Source organism: Saccopteryx bilineata, chromosome 3 (assembly GCF_036850765.1).
Source record: "Saccopteryx bilineata isolate mSacBil1 chromosome 3, mSacBil1_pri_phased_curated, whole genome shotgun sequence".
NCBI classification, from domain to species: domain Eukaryota; kingdom Metazoa; phylum Chordata; class Mammalia; order Chiroptera; family Emballonuridae; genus Saccopteryx; species Saccopteryx bilineata.
Genome location: NC_089492.1, coordinates 260583027 through 260603312, shown reverse-complemented (window position 1 = coordinate 260603312; position 20286 = coordinate 260583027). Strand labels below are relative to the sequence as shown.

Below are 20286 nucleotides of genomic sequence, written 5' to 3'. Positions count from 1 at the left end.
CTGCATCTCTGGGAAAGCAAAGTCACACTGACAGAGACTCTTACCCGGGACAGCGGTGTGGTCAGGGCTTTTCCATCCATCTCTTTGCCTCCAGCCTGTACATGAGGCAGGAGGGAAGTGATCTGCCCAAGGTCAGAGTTACCAAGTGCCACAGCCAGTACTGAACCTTGGATACCCTGTGCTCGCTCAAAGCCAGCAACGGCGGTGGAACCTACCTCACCACGCACCACTTACACTGAGTTGCCTTCGTCCCCTTCCCCATTTAAAGGCCCTTGGGAGAGCATTGGGCTCAAGTGGATAATCTAGGATAGTCTTCCTATTTTAAAGTCAGTTGATGAGCAACCATAACTCCGCTTGCTACAGGAATTCCTTCTCACCATATAAAGGTCATAGATCCACAGGCTCCAGGAATGAAGATGGGGACATCTTTTGGCGGCCATTATTCTGCCTACTACGCTGCATGGAACACATCTTCCTCACCTACAGCTTCAGGGGAAAGGCAGAGAGAGAGAGGAGACGGATGGTAGGCCAGGTGAGGAGAGAAGCGGGCAGACACACACTCATACCCGACAAGCAGCAGCTTCCTGGCTGCCTGCTTCGTGTATATCTATCTCCCTTGGAAAACTCGTCATATTTCCACACTGAACTGGGCACGTGCAGTTTCCACAGTGACTGCAAGAGCTGAGCCAGAAATAACCTCACTGAAATGGAAAACATCCCTTCCTTGGTGTTCCACTTGCTCTACACACTCACTCTCCTCATCACCGTGTGCTGTGGACATGGGAGGCTCCGGTGGGTTCTAAGATGGAGGCCCTTCCAGGGCTTGCTGATGACTCGGGGCGCGTGCCTTCTGCAGCTTGGCTCCGGGTGGGGGAACATCGGTGCATGGGTTTGTCCCCAGGGCTCTGACTGCCAGGCTGGGCTGGGAACCCTCACTTTCCACCATACATGGTGAGCTGGGATCCTCCTCTCCTCCTCAACTTCACAGCCCCTGAGTGGCAGGTCCTTACAGTGTCCCAACCCTTCCTTCTCTGACCCCTTGTCACTAGGCACAGAGATCCAATGGGCACCCTCTTGGGCCAGAAGCCCATGATGCTCTCATTTTATTCCTCCTTGGGCCTCCAGAATGTGACTGGGCTCTGCCCGGTGGCAGCTGAGCTCACAAAGGGTAGTGGCCAGAAGTCTACTCTCACAAGCCCAGCTGTTCCCTGCCACGTTTTTGCTCAGGGCAAGTCCTGGCAGCCTGCTCTGTGTCCCTGCCCTGGGAGTCCCACTAGGAAGATGTGGTCCAAACTTCCCAAAGCCCCCTCACCCCTAGGGAATTTTCCTTTTAGAACAAGATCTCACTGCTTATAGGGGCTAAAAAGTTTGCTGAAATATATAGACCAACAAATTCTGGGCCTCACTGTCCACCCCATTCACTCATATGGTGTCTTTAGGGCCTGGGGAAATCTCGGCCATGATTTCTCATGCGTTACATCCTCTTCTGTCAAAGGAAAGGAAGAGTCAACACACCTTCTGCATGCTCAGCACTGTGTGCTAAATATTTTGCATTGCCCTAGTTTATTTAATACCCACCTGAACTTAACTATCATTGTACCCATTTTACAGAGAAAGAAACAAGACTCAGAAAAGGCAAACATCTTGCCCAAGGGCACATAGCCAGAAGGTGGTAGAGCCCAGACAGGACCCCGATGTGCCAGCCTCCAAAGCTGAGGCTGTAGTCACGAAGTCATGTTGGGGGTGAAGGTAGAGGAGGAGGCACACTGCAGACCTGTGCTAAATGCTAAATGACATGCTTTCAAGGTGCCCCCTGGAAAGCACTGAGACGTGCAAGGTGTCTTCACTTTTGTCTTTTTGCACAGATTGCCATTCAGTGTAAGATTTCGTTTGGGCTGAAAAGAAGTGAGTGTTGGGGGAAGCTCCACTATTTAAAAAGTTTAAAAATCACTGTACTGAGAACAAAACCAAGACTCAAAAACAGACTTGACTTCCCTAGTGCTGAAGCCAGCGGCAAGCTCCACTTGGTCCTCCCGCTCCTCGGGGGAACTTCCACGTATTCTGCATTCAGCCCTCCGTGCTGCCTGGCGCAGAATTCAGAACCAGATGCGGTGTGGGTTCCCGGCTCCTGCTTTCACAGAGCTGCATCCTTGGTGGCTTGGCGCGGAGAGAACAGCCTCCGTTTCCTCGTCCGTCCGCAGAGCGGGGCCCCTGTGGGTGCCCCGGAGCAGACATGCAGCGTACCAGTCCTAGCAGTGCAGCGCGATCACAGAGGGACGGCAGTGCTCGGCCCTGAGCCACTGCGACGCAGAAGGAAAGAGCCCTATACTTAAAATCAAACGCCTCCTGCCAAGTCCCAGCTTTGATCTCACCCCTCCAAGCCTTGAGCCACCCACCTGACTTACTTTGAGTCTTACTCTTTGAGATAAAAATGTCTCCATAAGGGGTTGGTATGAGTTTAAAAGGAGGTAACCCATAGAAATTCTGGAATTCTAACCCACAGAATTCCGTGCCTTGGGCAGTGGAATCCCAGGTCCTACCTACCCTGTCCCACTGTCTGAGTCTATGGCTGAGGGGCATGGGCCCAGGAATCTGCATTACCCCTAAACACCCCCACCCTTCACCATAATTCTATGGCAGGTAGTCAACAGACTATACTTTAAGAAATCACTCTAGAAAGTGCTAAATATGTGTTTGCTCAATAGACGAATCCCTGAACATCTGTTGAGCTGCACATGGCTGCAGGAAGACATGGGCCAGCGGAAATAAGTAATTTTCTCCAAATACATTTCCTGTGAAGTCCAAATGATGGGAACTGGGTTGGGGCTTCAAGGACGGGGAAGATGATGCAATAACAGCTCCTTCCCCGGGGAGCAGAGCACGAGCCCTGCCCGTTAGACAGAGACCTGGCTGGAGGGTCATGAGCAGCGGCTCAGGATCAAAGGTGAGGAGGGATGTGCAGGGAGCCCCCTAGAAACTGGTCCCAGACCCTGTTCTCTCCAGCATCTTCAAGCAGACAGGAAAGCAAGAACTGAAAATATGCTCATTAAATCTGCATCTGGCACCCAATTTGGCAGGGTTGCCAAAATTCTGTGAGACTGGAATTAAATTAGCAAATTGGAAGTAAAATGATTTTAAGCAGACATGATGGAATTCATCAGGGCCAGGTGGAAGTGGTGGGGGAGGGGACCCAGGAAAGCCCACAAGCCGGGGGGTGGGAAAGCCTGGCCATGAGCAGGAACAGAAGAGAAACAATCAGGGAGCAGACCTGACCCCAATGGCAGGATTCACCCCGGGAACGTGCGGGTGACAGAGCTGGCTCCACACTGTGAGGTGGGAAGACAGGAGGCACGGCTGATAACAGCCAGTGAAGGATGGCAGCCATTTAAAAGGGGACCAAGAAAAAGGACCCAGTGAACTGGCGAGAAATGAGGCAGGGTGGCTTTTCCAGACCGGCCGGCAGTTGGTGTGTTGACAGGGCTGCAATCACCATTGCATGTTTTATGGAGATCACTGGGCAGTGTGGGGAGGGTGGGGGAGGGGAGAGGGACACTGTGATGGACATAGAAGGGGAAAGGGGTTGGCACAGGGTCCACGGAGGGAGGAAGAGAGGAGGGAAGCATTTCTGGGGCACTGTCTAGGCATCACGCACTGTGTTAGATGTTTGTCAAGTGTTATCTCATTCACTTTTCTCAATAATCCTGCACTATAGAGATTAGTCTTTGCTCTTCATTGTCTTGGGCTTTCTTTTTTGTCTCCTCTATATAAAAAAAATACACTTATTGGCCCTGGCCGGTTAGCTCGGTGGTAGAGCGTTGGCCTGGTGTGCGGAAGTCCCGGGTTCGATTCCCGGCCAGGGCACACAGGAGAAGCGCCCATCTGCTTCTCCACCCCTCCCCCTCCCCTTCCTCTCTGTCTCTCTCTTCCCCTCCCACAGCCGCAGCCGAGGCTCCATTGGAGCAAAGATGGCCCGGGCGCTGAGGATGGCTCTGTGGCCTCTGCCTCATGTGCTAGAATGGCTCTGGTCGCGACAGAGTGACGCCCCTGGTGGGCAGAGCATCGCCCCCTGGTGGGCGTGCCGAGTGGATCCCAGTCGGGTGCATGCGGGAGTTTGTCTGACTGCCTCCCGTTTCCAGCTTAAGAAAAAAAAAATACACTTATTAAATACAGAAATATTTAAAGTAAAAAAATGAACAAGCCCCCTTCGCCATCCCAAACCCTACTCCCTCCCCAGATGAAGCTACCACTAACGCTCCCTGTTAGGTTTCCCCGCTATTTCCACGCGCATGGAAACATATCTACACGTGCGCGCGCACGCACACAGAACCGCCACACCTCTTCTGCGTAACAATGGCATTGCATTAAACACATCACACAAGAAACCTTTTTCCAGTTGAGAATGTTTTTAAATGTCCTCCCACGTCAGGATCTGTCGATGCACTTCTTTTTAAATGGCTGTGAAGTATTCCACTATAGGAATGCACTGGACTTTTTTTAAGCACTCGCACTGCTGGACACTGAGGTCATTTCTAATTTCTCTCTACTGCAAACAATGCAGCAAGGGGACATGCTTTTTACATATTTAGTGTTGTGTACACGTGTTTTTCTCAAGCTGGGAATTGCTGGATCAAAGCATTTATAATTTTCATTGATACCAATTTAGGCTTGTGAGTCCCCTGGACCCCTGCCAGCAACAGAACTTCTCTATCTTTTTACATTTTTGTCGTCTATAAGCATTTTAACATATCATCCTTTGTTTTTCAGTAGCTAGAACATTAGTCATATGTTTATGGGCCTTTCTCCCTTCTGCAAACTACCTGTTTATATCTTTTGTATATGTGTGTGTGTGTGTGTGTGTGTGTGTGTGTGTGTATTTAAACTTGGCTGTTGTTTTAACTAGTTGATGAAATTCTCATAAATAATAATAACATGTAGCACCAGGCACTATTGTAGGCTCCCCACAAGCTTCACTGCATTGAATCCAAACCCTAAGAGGGTAGTAGCATCAGCCCGTGTTCAAGGCTGAGGAAAGGGAAACTTGAAGACTTCAAATAACTTGTCTGAAGTCACACAGGTCAGATGATGGGCCAGAGTCTGAGGGACTAGGTGAGCCAACCGTGTCACCCTCAAATGAGATGTTCGTGAAGCTTCCTGCCTCCCCCATCTAACCCAAGGAGAAAGAGTATCCCCCTTAGATTTCCCCTCTTCTTGTTACTTAGGCTTCATCTGTGGAGGTCTCATGAGCATAATTCTCACGTGCCAGGTAAGGACACTGAAGTTCATTTTCTGACCATGCCAATCACAAAATGGAATGGAGCCTGCACCTAGATGGGACATTTTCATGCTTGGGGACATGCCTATAGGAGCAAGGAGCAGGATTTGGTGGGGGCAGGATTTATGCAAGGGGGGGAAGAGTCAGGGAACGTGGAGGCTGGGGTGGGGCCCAGTCTGTGAAGGACTTCAAAGAGAAGGTAGGTGATTTATAGGACTCTCCCCAGGGGCAACATGGTGTGGGACAGGCCAAGACCTGGGGGAGGGGTAAAGGTCACCTATTTAGAAACTGTTATCAAATCAAAGGGTGTTCTCACCTAACTGGACATGTTCACTGACCGCACACACCGATCGGTAAAGATGCTCACCTTTCAGGGGACAAACACACCTATGTATGGAAGTGTTGGGAGAGCCCTCATATGAAAGCCACGCTTGACAAAGGCAGAATTTTGGCCTTTTGTGGCATTTTTTCAATGAGGTTCTTTTTTAGCTCCAAAACACCAATGTCACATGTGGGTTTCTGGGTTAGAGACCCACCACTGAGTTGTCACATGAGCTTGGTAATACTGCTATTCCCCATGAGCACAGCACACAGTGGAGGGAGAGGAATCATTTGCATGCCATTTGCCATTTCTCTTCTGAGAAAAAAGAATTAAGTTAACAAAATAGGAAAATGTGAGGAATAGACATGCTGAAACTGACATGCAGAAACAAATTTTAGAGTCACAGTTTAGCATTCATTTTTTTTTCCAGCTCTGACCTCAGATAACTTCAGCGTTTCCCAAAATGTTTTTTTATGGAGCTCTACTCCAGCCATTCTTCTTATAATACCTACATGCATACATGCCCATATATATGCATCCTATATATTATTAATATAGATGTATACATATTGTCTCATTTACATATGTATATAGTCTCTAATCTATCAAGATCGCAAAGCTGTGATAAGATCTACATACACACACACACACACACACATTTTTGGAGATTTCCAAAGCACTTTCACATATTAAAGACCACAGAAGTCCTGCAGTATAAGGGCTTTTAAACTTTCTCCAATTTACTGGATGGTAGCACTTTTATTTTCTCCTTATAATAACACATCTCTCTATCCTGCAGCACTTGTGTTCTACGGAACACACCATGAGAAATGCTAGCTTTTGTTACTCCATAAGAACAGACAGAGCCTGCTTAAAATAAAGAGCGATTTCATGGAGTGACTATCCTACCCAAATATTAGATGTCTTCTAATAACCACGATGATGGTTTCCTCACTATCTGAGACTCTTTGCCTCTTCTTTATTTCAAGGTGACACCCCATGCCCATGTGCCTAGGCATTGCATGGAGTGATAGGCACAGCCCTCTGGAAACCATTAAGCGAGCTGGTCGTTAGACAGGCTAAGCCGTGTCTGTCAGGAGCTGCATGGTGAACCTGGGCCAACTGCTTGCTCTGGGATGCCCCAGAGACTTACCTAAGCCAGCTCATTTGTTTTGTGAATGGGGAAGCACTACAAGAAGGGTCCAAATCTTGAAATCCCTTGACCTTGGCCTCTTTCCTTCATTTCAGGAGATACCCTGCCCTGGCTCTAAAGATTTTCTACCATAAAAAAAAACCCACCCAGATTACTGTTAGTGCCGTCCCAGTTCTCACTACCTCATATCGCACCTTCGCAGCCATTCATCCCTACGATTCACATCGCCACACGATACAGCTCTACAGATAAAACTCGGTTTCCATGTGTCTGCTAGAGTATGAAGTGAAAATGAGTTGGTGAACTTTTGCCACATGAAAAGGGTGTATGTGGCATAGCCTAAAACAGAGGTCATATGGTATACTGGAAACTCACTTGGGGCAGTCTCCTGGAGAGATACTTCCAAGAGCACACTCCTCCTGGAGTGCAGTGGCCGGCACTGGTTTACAATTTTGCTTCTCCTCACACAGGTGGCTCTAGATAGCATGCTTGGGGTGACCAGCAGCAGCAGGGATTCAATTACTTAATGAGCCCTTATGGCTTTTCTAAGTAACCCTGAGGAGGCCAGCTAGGAGTGTATGTGGATGTATTCACTTATTGTTAAGTAAACTTTTCACTTCGGAATAATCTTCTATTGACAAAGAAGTTGCAAAGATAAAAGAGAGCTCTCATATACCCTTCACCCAGCTTTCTTTGATGTTAGCATAAATCTAAGATGCATTTGTCAAAATTAAGAAATTGATCCTGGTATATATTACATGAACTAAACTACAGACTGTTGCTATTTCACTGGATTTTCCACTGATTCTCTTTTCTGTTCTAGGATTCAATTCAGAATTCCATATTGCATCTCATCACCATATCTCCTTAGTCTATGGATTTATTTTTGTTCTTAAGAAATAAAATATCATCCTCTACTGCCCAGCTGTCCTGTAAGGCGACATGCAGCGTCTGATGGGCATCAGAGACTGGGCTGGAGTGTCTACTCCACCCTTCACTTGGGATCTGATCCTGGGCTTGTCACTCCATGTATAGAATTCTCAGACTCCTCATCTGCAACCTGGAGATGATACTTTCTACCTTGTTAGAGGGTTAAATGAGACAGTCTATACCAGTGGTCCCCAACACCCGGGCCATGGACCGGTACCGGTCCGTGGGCCATTTGGTACCGATCCGCAGAGAAAGAAGAAATTACTTACATTATTTCCATTTTATTTATATTTAAGTCTGAACGATGTTTTATTTTTTAAAAATGACCAGATTCCCTCTGTTACATCCGTCTAGGACTCACTCTTGACGCTTGTCTCGGTCACGTGATACATTTATCCGTCCCACCCTAAAGGCCGGTCCGTGAAAATATTTTCTGACATTAAACGGTCTGTGGCCCAAAAAAGGTTGGGGACCACTGGTCTATACAATAGGCAATTTGAAGGCTTAAAGCCAAATTCATTTAGAGCCCTTTGGAGCTCGCTGTTATTAGTAAGGTAGCTGTAACTATGATCATGGATGAGACTCTCTATTCTGTATCTAAACCAGAGTCTGAGCTGCCTGGCTGGGTGGACCATTTCAGCCCGAAATGAGATCTTTCCATTCTTTCCATAGACTCCTATGTATCCCACAGAGAAATTTCTGCTTAAATTTGTCTCAATTCTATACTTCTTTCATGGCTCTGCTCAAATGTCACCTTATCACTTTCTCTAACCATCCTACATAGAAGAGCCCCCTGAGTCTCTCCCTCACAATTCTCAAATTTCTCACCTGCTTTATTCTCTTCCATGGCACTCCTGCATCTGACAAGAAACACTCACGTGCTCCTTTGTTCACGGTATGCCTCCCTCTGCTAGTTTATAATCTCTGGGAGAGAACTGGCTGTTGTCTGGTTAGATGACTGCTGTATCCCTATGCCTAGAACAGTGTCTGATACTTGGGTCAGTGCTCAACAGATGTTTGGGAAATGAATGACTGGACCCTTTGTTTTGCTCTGCAACCTCTTGCATCTATTCTAATAACTTAAAAACACACTATTCCTATCCAAACATACTGCTGAATTCAAATAAGAGGGAAGCCATTTGAGAAGCAGGTGGCTTTGAGCCCTCTGGTTCTTCTTGAAGTAAAAAAAAAAAAAATGGGGGAGGCAGTAATGTCCTTTTTTTAAAGTTAATGCCTGTATGTCTCCTCACCTGCATCTTCTCCCATGAGCAGCTCTGCCGGTTAGAAACCAATTCTCTGCCTTGTCCAGAGCCAGTCGGCAGGCCTCTGCACACAGTCAATTCCAGCAGAGCCCAGGCTGGAAGAGCTGGGAAAGCTTCTCCATCCAGCTGCCCCGCTCTGTTACTAGGGCCACTCAGCACTGGGCACCAAAGCCTGTAGGCTTCTCAGAGCAGGAAAAAAGCCAGCGAGGGATCCTGCAGATTGGCCTCAGTGAGGACACAGGTTAAGAGAAGCAAATGCACAATGATGAGAGGCAGGTCCAGGACAGAACCCAGGACTCCCGGCTCCGCACCCTGGTCCTGATACCTCTCAGCTGGAACCACCTCCCTATGCCCACCTTTGCGCCAGGGGCACGTGCATATTTCCGTGAGATCCAGTCTGGCTGTCTGCCCACCCTGGCCCATCCTGGATACTTGAGAAGCTCGGGCAGAGATGAGCGAAGGTGACTCCAAAAGCAGCAGTGCCCAGGACAGCTGAGCCCAGAGCCAGACAGACAGGAAATGGGTCACATTCATCGAGAGCCAGGTCCTCTCTATCACCTCACCTAACACTCACAGTGCATGCACTGCAATGAAGGTGCCGTAACCGCATTATCTAAACAAGGAAAAGGAAACAGAGAGGTTAAGAAACGCAGCAAATCACACAGCAAGTCAGCAGCAGGGCGGAGCTCCTTCTGGTTGCAAAACTTGTTCTTTGCCCGAGCACTCTGGTAGGGACCCTAAAACCTAGACAGCTCCCCAGTAGGGGTGGGTCCATAAAACCACAAAATATTCCTTTGGTAAAGTAGTAAGCATAATCCCATTCTAGAGATAAGAAAACTGAGATCTGGAGAGGAAATGTCGTTTGTCCATGACCACGTAGCTACTGAGTGGTTGATGCTGCTAGACTCTGAGCTTCTTGGGGACACAGGTTCTCTCCTGATGCTTAACCCAGAACTGAGCCCACAGAAGGACTCAGTCCACTATTGATGAATGAATGGATGAAAGATAGAGTGGGTTAGAAGAGCAGCCTCCTGTGACTCCCACAAGCCACATGTTTCCCCTTTAACTGCCCTATATGTTGGCCTTAGGAATGGGAGACCAGGCTGATGTAGGTGAGCACAGGCCTGAACTCCACACTAGCCTCCACACCCCACACCCCCTTTTTTCTGAGCCTGTGGATCTGTCCGAGGTTTGGGAAGTGATGCTGGCTCCGGAAAGTGAGCTGGAGCGACGCAATGAAGGGGTGTGGGAAAATAGCAGAGCTGGTATTCTCTGGCCCAAGGACTGGTGTTTACAACATGGGAGTGTACCCTCTTCTTAGAAGTCTGCTGTTTACAGTAAATTGGTCCATTTTTCTCTAGTAGCAGCCAACTCACAAATTCTGCAGTTGTCTTTATCATCATTTGTTTTTCATATTAACAACGGAAACTGTCATTTACCTACTCTGTGCCGGGCACACATATCTCATTAACTCTCTGACATAGGTGGTCGCCTGCGGTTCATACAGCCACCCTGTCGGTAAGTGCCGCATTCCCATATTACAGACAAGAAAGTTGAGGTTTATGAGAGGTAAAGGAACTTAGCCAAGGTACACGCTAGAAAGCAGGAGATACAAACTCGTCCGTGGGGTCGCATAGCTTGTGCTCCTTATACTGTGGCTGGCGTGGCCCTGGGACAAGGTGGGAGCAGAGCCACAGCTAAGGAAGCACGGAAACTGGAGGCAGACAGAGGGGCTGCCCGACTTCCCGAACATCCAGCAGCCGGGCTTCTCATCCCCAGCCTCCACTTCCAGCACCAGGTGCGTTCTCACATGCCCAGATGCCATCCCTACAGGCTCTGAATCCAGGCAGCTGGGGGTGGAATTTGGAACTCTTTTGTTAAAAGCCCTCAGGTGACAGCAAAGGACACCCTTGGTTAAGTATCCCTGCTCTCAGTTCTCTGGAGGTCATTTCCCCACATCTATACACCCTCTTCTAGAAAGCTGCAACATGTTTCTTAAGAAATTCATGTATTGGTTTCTTGCCTCAGAACCCAAGACCTTAATAATCTTACAGAGCATCAGCAATTCCGATCACCCACAAACGAGGTGTGAAGGTCTGTCATTATTAACCATGACAATTATTCCCAAACAGCGTGCTGTGTATGAAAAAGTCTTTGGAGCTCAGTGTCCTGGGTTTGTGTCCTAGCTCTTTGCCTTTTTCTAGCTATGCAACCTTAAGGCAAGCCAATTCAACAAAATAGTTTTTCAAAGCCTACTGTGGACTCATAAGCCCTGAGCTGGGAAGACGGAAGATTCAAAAGTGACCCTCCCCCCCCCCCAAAAAAATCATGATTTCTCTTAGCTCTGAGTCCCTCATCTGTAAAATATGAACCAACAGCTACTAAGTGCCTAGATGTGCCAGGCACCTGATATGCAGGTTCTCACTTCACACACCCTGGGGCTTAAGGAGGTAGTTTCTTTGAATCCTGCTTTGCAGCAGAGGAAGCAGGGATTCAGGGGGTGGGGCGGCTTGGGTGAGCCTGCAGCCCTGTGTGGCAGTGTCTGAGCATTCTCCACCTCCACCATCCCCCATTCTCCACCTCCACCATCTCCCTCTTCTCACACCCTCCCCCACTTGGCAGATAAGTCCACAGAGTGAACGGGATAATAGGAGAGAGTGCTCTGCAGCCGATCAGGAACCACACAGATGTATGACATCATGGTTATTAATAATGGAAGCAGCACACAGCTAATTCACGACCCCTCCAGATGGAGCACCTGAATTGTTGTGAACCTCCTGCAATCAGAGCATCAGATCCTATATGGTAGAACTGGGAGGGGCCTAGGGAGCCCAACCTTTTCCATGTTATAGGGGTGGGGGGATAGACAAGATGGGGAGGGCAGCCTTCTGAGATAGCAGTAGTTCCCCCAAACCCAGGATGCATCGAGTTCGGCTTTAGTAATTGAACCATAAAAATAATTAGGTCCTAAATCAGATATCAGCAATTGCCCCCCTCCATAGGGCACTGGTAAGGGCATCAGCAGTGAACTGCACGTATCACCTCTCCACGTGTCCTTCACACCCCAGGGCCTTTGTACCTGCTCTTTTGCTAGGAATACTCTTTTCCCAGATCTTTGCACTTTTTCATTATTCAGGTCTCAGGATAAATGTCAACTCCTCAGAGAGGACTCCTTAGGCCCCATTTTAGCACCCTCTAGACCCCCCTAATGTTTATACTGCCTTGTTGGAGTTTCTTCATAGCGTGTGACTAGCATTATCTCATCCATTACCACTCATGTTCTCTCTTTCCATTGGAATACAAGCTCTGTGAACAGAGGATTAAATAGCTTTCATTGCTAGAATCCCCAAGCAGGTGCCTAGGACCCAGCAGATACTCCACAAGCATGTGTAGCAAATGTCCCTGGATGCTGGCCTGGGTCACAGACATCCTAGAAGCCAGCAGTCACTCATCACTCAGTAAATGCTTATTGAAACTCTCCTCTGTGCCAGGCATTCCGCTAGGCATTGGGGATTCCAATAAAACAAATAAGACAAAGTCCTTGCCCTAAAGGGGCTCTGACAGTTGAATAAAACAACACAGAAGAAGCCAGAGCTGTAGCAGTCACATCATGTGTGACCAAACAACAGCTGACCCCCAAAAAGGTAGGGAGTTAAGTATGGCAGAACACGGGAGCAATGGGGAAACGCTGAGGACATGCAAACATCAGACTGGCCCTGTGAGGGTTTCCCATATGCTCAATACTCCTCTCTGGGAGCTGGTGCCAAGCACTAGCTCTGGGGACAAGGGGCATGTCCATTGCCACGAGTGCCTCCTGGCTGCAGCTTTGAGCACAACAGGATAGATGTGGTGTGACAGATGTGAATAGGAGTAGATGTGTGTGTGTGCATAGGAGCAGGTGAGAGAATGCACGTGCATAGGTAGAAGCACATGTGTGAATGAGTTTACAGGATTGAGTGGGAGGGCACATGTGAGAGTGTAGGGAGAGAGGGAGTTGTGTGCAGAGGTGCATGTGCGAGTGTGTAGGAGTCTACCTGTGTGTATGTATGTACGTGTCTGTAATGACTCTAGCCCCCTTACTCTTCCCCACAGACTCCACATCTGATTGAACTTGACATGCTGAAGTTCCCACAACAAATGACACATAGTGGGTACCTAACCATCACTTACTTCATCAAACAATACATCATTTAAATTATTATGTTTGTCAAATTCATTCCACAGAGTGTCCACATAAAGCAGCAAGACTAATTCCAAGAAGAGAATTCTCAACATCTGGATGTAACTGACTGTGGAGAGAGCAGTGGATGAGGACCCTAGGTTCTGGTCCCTGTTTTACCACTAACTACTGAGTGACTTTGGGTCACTGTTTAGCTGTGTGATCTCATGTGAGCTACTCAACTTCTCTGGGCTTCTGCTTACTCTTCATTAAAGAAGGCAATTACAACTTAGCGCTCAAGGTTTGGTTGCAACTCTACAACATCACATCATCGGGAGCCCCTGGAGCACTGTTTCCTGGAAGAGCAAGCAGGTGTGGCTTGAAAACAGTGCAGGGTCAACTGGGGAAGTGTTGGGTTTGACAAAGTAAAACAGGTTGTTTTATTACAGTACTTCTCAGAGCCCTTGACCTACCAATATTCATTGTGATTGGCCAAAAGCAGAATAGTGAGCTTGCTGAATTTGCCAGACTTACTAGGACAGGGAAACCTTAACTCGTGGCACAGCTTTCAGAACTAATGTTCCATGGAACACACTTTGGGGAATCTGCTAGAAGGTACACAGCACACATTAAGGCCCCCTTTCTTGCAGATGACTGGACAGAAATGGTGTTCAGCCTCCTCTAAGTCACAGAGCAGAGCCATGACAAGTACCACAGGAACTGGCATGTGCCCAGGGCTATATATTTACAAAACAGTTTCACATATATGAGCTCGAGCCTCCCTGACAACATTCCTCTGAAGAATCCTCATCCCCATTTTCAGACGATAAAATGCAGCCGGAAAGAAATTAAGGAATCTGCCCAGAGCCACTAAGTGATGGACCCATGTCTTGGCTTTATCAGTTTCCCCTGTGTCCTTGATCAAACCGTCAACAAATACGTTTTATAGATATAAGCAATTCTAGCTACCGTGCAGAGCCCCTGAAAGACGTTGAGGCTGAAAACACCTGCACTTGTTCTGCAGCCCCCACCACTCCTGCCCCAAGCCCAGGCACCCTGCCTCGGGTAAGAGAAGGGGAGGGGAGGATGCTGGGAGAAATGCCCATGGAGTAGCAGCCGCTCTGGAAACACCCAGGCTGTGAGGCTGGGAGTAGCTCCATGCCAGTCGCCACACCCTCCCAACCATAACAGGTACAACCCCCTAGGCTGTACCCCCAGTGCCAGGGATGTTTCTGCAAGGAGTGGGGGATGGTGGTCGGGAAGATCCAGAGCAATGCTAGTTTAACTCACTCCCAATAAACCCAAGGAGCCTTAGGTTGGTGGCTCTGACAGTCTGAAACTGCCACCACCTCCAGAGGGAAGCGTGATCAGGGCAGCCAAACCCATTCAGCAGTTCCCACCGGTGTGCTGTGTCCCACCGTGTATGAGAGTGCGAGGCCTGAGAGGTGTGGCGAGTGAGGGTCTGTTGCGGGCAGGGGTGGCTGTGCATGCCAACGGCGAGTGGGGCTGTGCCAGGCGTGAGTGTGCGAGAGACGTGCGAACGCGGGAACGCTCGTGTCACCCCAGGACGGTGACACAAGTAGTGGTGGGGAAACGCAGGCGGAGAGCGCTTGCACCAGGCAACCCAGGCTACAGGTCCGGAGGTCCCGCGAGTTGACACCGACGCGCTCCTGCACCCGCGCCTTCAACCAGCCCCCTCCCTCCAGCCTGGCTCCCGCCAGTCCCTCCGCTGCCGCTCGGGTGGGGGCTCCTAGCCTGCTTGGCTGTGCCGGGCTCTCGGGGCTGTCAGGCCGCAGCGGGGACGCGGCGCGCGGGCGCTCACTGCTTACCTGCGGGCGGCCGCGGCTCCGCGGCTCCGGGCTGGGCTGCGCTGCGCTCGACTAGGCTGCGCCGGGCTGCGCGCCCGGCCTCCGCGCGCCTCGGCTGCGCCCGCTCGCTCTCGGCTCCGCCCGGCTCGGCTCCGCCCGGCGGTGCCCCGGGCGCTCGCTGGCGGCCCACGCGGCGCGGGGTGAGCGCGGGGAGGGCTGGCGGGCTGGCGCCGGCGGCGGGCGCGGCTCCGGGCCGCCCTGCGGCCGCTTGGAAGCTCCTTATTTGGGCAGTGATGTCAGGGGAAGTCGCAGGGGCCGGACCACCCACTTCTTTCCATTCACTCCCTAGAGTTTCCTGCCGCCCAGCCCCGGGAACCCCGGAGCCCGCACGCCCGGGGCGCCTCTCCTCCCGCTCGGCCTCGGCGTGCCCCGCCTGGTGGCTGGTCTCTGACCGCGAGCCCGGGTCACGATGGGCCTGGATGCGGCAAGAGGACGGCAGCAGGGGAGGGTCTGTGTCTGGGGAATCCCCGACTCTAGTCGGCCGAGGGTAGGGAGGGTCTGTGATGCGGCCTCCTCGGTGACAGACCGTGTCACTCCGAGCGCTGCCCCTCCCTCCGCGCTCGCCCCGGCTCCCGAGCTGTCATTTCCTCTCCGGCCCTCTGGGGAGGGCAGTCAGGGAAGCCCCGGTCGCCGCCGCCGGAGCCCTGCCTCTCGGAGCCCCGCCTCGGCCGCACCCGGGCCCGGCGGGCGTCTATCGTAGTTCCCAAAGTGCGCGCTCCCCGCCAGAGCCGCTCCAGGAAGCCCGCGCCTCCCAAGGCGGGAATTTGCCTCAATGAACATTGGGCGGGGCGGGCCTGGCGGGGGGCCTCCCTAGCCTTCAGCCTGGGGGTGGGGGCAGCCCGGGGCTTCCCGATGGCTCGACTTTACCAGAAGCTGCGAGATCCCGCGTCTTGGGACCTGAGTCACACATACTTTGGTCAGTCTCAGGAACACTTGGGCCATACCCCACTCAGGCCTCATGTGCCTGCATCTTGAGAGAGCAGAATGGCCAAGGTCTCCAGCCCGCACAAGGAACTGAATTTTAGAGATTCTATATACTGAGGCTCAGACATGGCAGGTGATTTGCCTGAGGTCAATTCTCTGCAGAGCCAGGACTGACCCTGACTTTGGCTGACTGCAGGCTTGGTCTCTGCTGGCCTGTAACAGCCTCAGGAGGTTATGGAGCCTGGGGCCAAAGTCAGGATGAGACAAGCAGTCTAAGTGCCCAGGGTGCCACTTCCTCCCAGGTCATGAAAGTTCAAAGACCCACAGGGTGACTGACCACTACGCTGACCAGGGCTTCCACTTCTTCTGGCTCCAAAGTGAGGGCCTCAAATTCTAGGCCCTGCCTGTCACAGGAAGTGGGCTCCCTCTGACCAGACTTTCTTGGCCCAGGACACAGGGTTAGTGGCCCCAGAGATTTCTGTGCCTTCTCCAAACAACAGCTTCTAGCAAAGCCACCACCCCATCCCCAAAGCCAGATCAGAGCAAACAAACCCCTCCTAGACCACTAGCTTTGATGGAAGGTACCCCAACTTCCAAAGGGGCACCACACTCCTGGGTGCTGGGGGAGGAAGCCATAGCTCCAGGGCTTGTAAGGAGTGAAGGGAGATGCGATTGTGGCTGGACAGAACGCTGCATGTGCACATGCCGTGCAGGTAGCCAAGCCTCCAGCTGTTCTGTTGATTATCACCATCCTATTCTCCCCCATCTTCTATCACCTCCCAGAGCCCAATCCCAGCTTTAACTGGGTCACCTTCTTTCTGAAAAGCCCCAAAGAGGAGGACCACCCTCCCTGATCTGGCATGCAAGGGCCCACTGACCCGCTGCATCTCTTGCAGCTCAGCCCTCTATGCCTTCTGCCCCGCCCCCTTGCCCACAACACAAATTTGCACCAGCTCTTACTCTACTGGGTCTCAGGGTCTCTACACAGACTGTCCTCTGTCTGAAATGCCTTCTCTACCTGCTGTCCTTCATACCACAGATCAAGCCTGCTCTTGCTACAGGTCCTTCCCTTGATTAGGACAACTGGGATAGGGTGAAACCTGGGACAGGTCCTTGCCCCTCTCTCACTCCACTCCTGCCCTGTCCCTTGCCCTACTCACTGTGCTTGGCTGGGAGCAGCTCCAGGCAAGAGAAAGTGGTTGTCTTAATTCATATGCCTGCCCCGAGGGGTGACTTTTTGTCATTTGTATAAAGACTCAGATGACAGCCTTGATCCTGCCCCAGGATGAGTTTCCTTCCCAGTCTGTGGGGGTGGTCATGGGACCTCCTGTCCGATTTAGTCACCTTGCTGTGCTCCCTCAAACAGCTCAGTGGTTCTGCCTCTGGAGACACACCCACCCTCAAACCACACTCAGTTGGGAGAGATCTCCCTTCCCCCAGATTGGGAGTTGCAAGGAACTATCTTGGTTCTTCTCTCCTGCCAGGACTGATAGGTTTACGAACGTTTGCTAAGGGAATGAGTGATCCTGGGGGACAAACTGAAAGGCTAACTAAGGAGGGGCAGAATGGTCCAGTTCAGAGCTGTGGCTGAGGTTGCCAAAGGCCTGGCCAGGGGATAGGATGGAAGGGGGCGTTTTTGATCAGACAGGATTGAATGAATGTTCAGGAGCCTGGGCCAAGGTACATTCCCTGGATGGCTGCCCTGCTGAGGCTCGTTCTGTGGACTGTTCCTTTGTCCCAACTTTCTGTGGCTTGGGGTTGTTTCCCCCTCTTTTCTCTCGACAAAGTTCTGGGCAGCTCTATCCACGCAGCCTAGCACATCCCCGTCCCATCCCCAAACACACAGTCTGAACTGGCCACAGCAAGGTGGAAGGGAAGCCATGAAGTAAAGTGCAATTTGTCAAGCACCGACGCTGTACCAGACACAGTCACACTGGATTCCCGTAAACCCTCCAGAGATCCTGCCCTTGACCCCTCAGGCCACACAGGCCTCATCAACCTGTGCTCATCCTCCAGGCCAGGAGTGTCAGGCCAGGAGCCTTCAATCAGCTCCTTCTACAACCAAAGCTACCTGTGTCTACCTTGAGACTCAGCTCCCAACCCAATTCAGGTGCCAATTCTCATGGGAGGCCAGAAGGTCTCACTACCCCAGCCTCAGAGTTCAGGGACACAGGATGGAAACAGGTAGCCCTACTTCAAGGCCAACAGCCAGAGCCTGACTTGGCTTCAGGAGCCATCACCCCTCCCTTGGGACCGAAGCACCTTTTCTACTCAGTAGCTTGGATGAGCCCAAGGTTAGAAGGCAGGTGGTGCCAGGTGCCAGTTCCTTCCTATCAGCCCATCCCCTGCATATACCTGGGCCAGGTCTTGAGAAATTCCCAGAGCTTGGCCCTGGGGCCTTCCTACATTCCTTCATTCCTCAAACATGAATCGAGCCCCTTCCCTGTTCTGGGAAAGTGCAACACACAAACCTGTGCTCGGGAGCTCCATTCATGGACAGGGACTGACAGGTAAATAGATCATCCCAGCGCAACTAGCTGAATGCTGCACTGCTCTTAGCCAGGCATGGGGCAGGGCAGAGGGCACGCACTCAGGTGGGACATCAGATTCGATCTACTTCTGGGCCTCCAATTCTGAAGGTGGTTTAGGTGTCCCAGGCTAATTGGGTAATTGCTAAATGCTTATTTCAGTGAAATTGTACACACACACACACACACACACACACACACACACGGCTTGGTTTGGCTCTAAAGCCAACATCTCACTGTAGAGACTTCACAGGCTAAGAGAGATTACAGCACAGGGCAGGGTTGGCATCTTGATCTATCACCTAGGAGGCTGTCTTTCTGTGAAATTTTGTTTCTAGCTCCTACCAACCAAATTATAGATCCAGTTTTGGAATGCATTGTCATTCCTAAGGAGCTGGGGGCTGCCACAGCATTCTTGGGAAAGCTTGTGCACGGGGGGGTAGAGCAACCCGCCCTGTATGTAGGCCAGCGGTTCTCAACCTGTGGGTCACGGCCCCAGTGGGGGTCGAACGACCAAAACACAGGGGTCGCCTAAAGCCATCGGAAAATTTTTAAATAAAATATGTATTTCTGATGGCTTTAGGCGACCCCTGTGTTTTGGTCATTCAACCCCTGCCGGGGTCACGACCCGCAGGTTGAGAACCGCTGCTGTAGGCCCTCCAGGTTGCTTGTTTAAATCTTGTACTTACCAGCCACCTCTCTCTCCACTCCGTCTCCCTTGACTGATTTCCTGGACTTGGATGTGTAATGTTATTTTACTATTTGTGTGTATGCAGTGTGTGTCTCTGTGTGTAGGTGTGCATATGTGTGTATGTGTGTGTGTGTGTATGGTGGGTACTCTCCCAATAGATCTGTTGCACACATGCAACTTCAGTCCTCCCAGCTCACAGAGGCAGCTACTTCTCTCCTGGGTCAGAGACTTGGGACTCTCACTGTTTATGGAGCTCACCTCTAGGTGGAGGGGGATGAGGGGCGGGATAGGGGCGCTCCTGGCAGACTCAATCCCAACCTCCCTCCTCAGGATTAAGGCTGTATTTCCGGCTTCCTGCCTTAGTCGGCCACCACTTCATCCTTAATTCACTTCAACCTTATGCTGTAGGTAACAGTGTGGGGCTTGGAGCCACACAGACCTGGGTTCAGATCCCAGCCCCATACTCACTGCATGACCTTGGGCATGTTACACGATGTCACTGATCTTGACTTCCTCATCTCAAAGGGCTGCTGTGAAGATTTGACAAGGCACTGCTGTAGAGCCCTTGAGAGAGTGCCCAGCAATTGGCAGGTACTCAATAACCATTGTTACTTTGTTCCCATATTGTGATCCAGAATCGTGCTCCTCCTATACTGTTTGTCTTCATTAATGTGGGCACCCATCATCCCAGCCTGAAGCCATCATCTCCCAGCTGCAACAGCCTTCTCTTTGGTCCCCCTGTCCGGCTCCCCTCCAATCCATTCTTTACAAAGGTAGAACTCTCCAAGGTAAATTCAGCTGGTTCCCTGCCCAGCTAAACTACCCTACCTATTAGTGCCTTTGATAACCAAGCTTTAGTTTACCTAACCAAGCCGCTCTCTCTCTGCACCATCCCTATCCACCCTATGCTCCCACCATATAGACTCATTCACTGTTTCTGAGCCAGCCAAGTGCATTTTGCATATGCAGCCCCCCGTCCTGTGCCCTTCACTCACATCTGCTTGGCTGGCTCCCATTCAGCCTTCCAGGTCAGCTCAGAAGCCACTTCCCTTATGAGGCCTCCTCTTGGCTACTTCTTTCTCCGTGAACCTCTAGCACTTGGTACAGACCATTCTGGCTTGTGTCCCACTGTGTGTAGTCACGTTATTTATATATCTGTTGCCCCTTCAGATTCCGC

At 50.9% G+C, this 20286-nt stretch overlaps 1 protein-coding gene across 2 annotated transcripts in view; it reads right to left on the bottom strand.

Annotated features, from left to right (window-relative positions):
- The window catches only part of HIVEP3 (HIVEP zinc finger 3), a 571694-nt gene that overhangs the window by 106858 nt on the left and 444550 nt on the right, over positions 1-20286 (bottom strand). Inside the window, exon 1 of one of the 2 annotated variants that reach the window (XM_066269483.1) lies at positions 14928-15060. The exons of the other annotated variant lie outside the window; for it this stretch is intronic. The gene's annotated coding sequence lies outside the window, so the exon portion shown is untranslated. Of the gene's footprint in view, positions 1-14927; positions 15061-20286 lie in introns of those variants that run through there. 2 annotated transcript variants of the gene reach the window in all.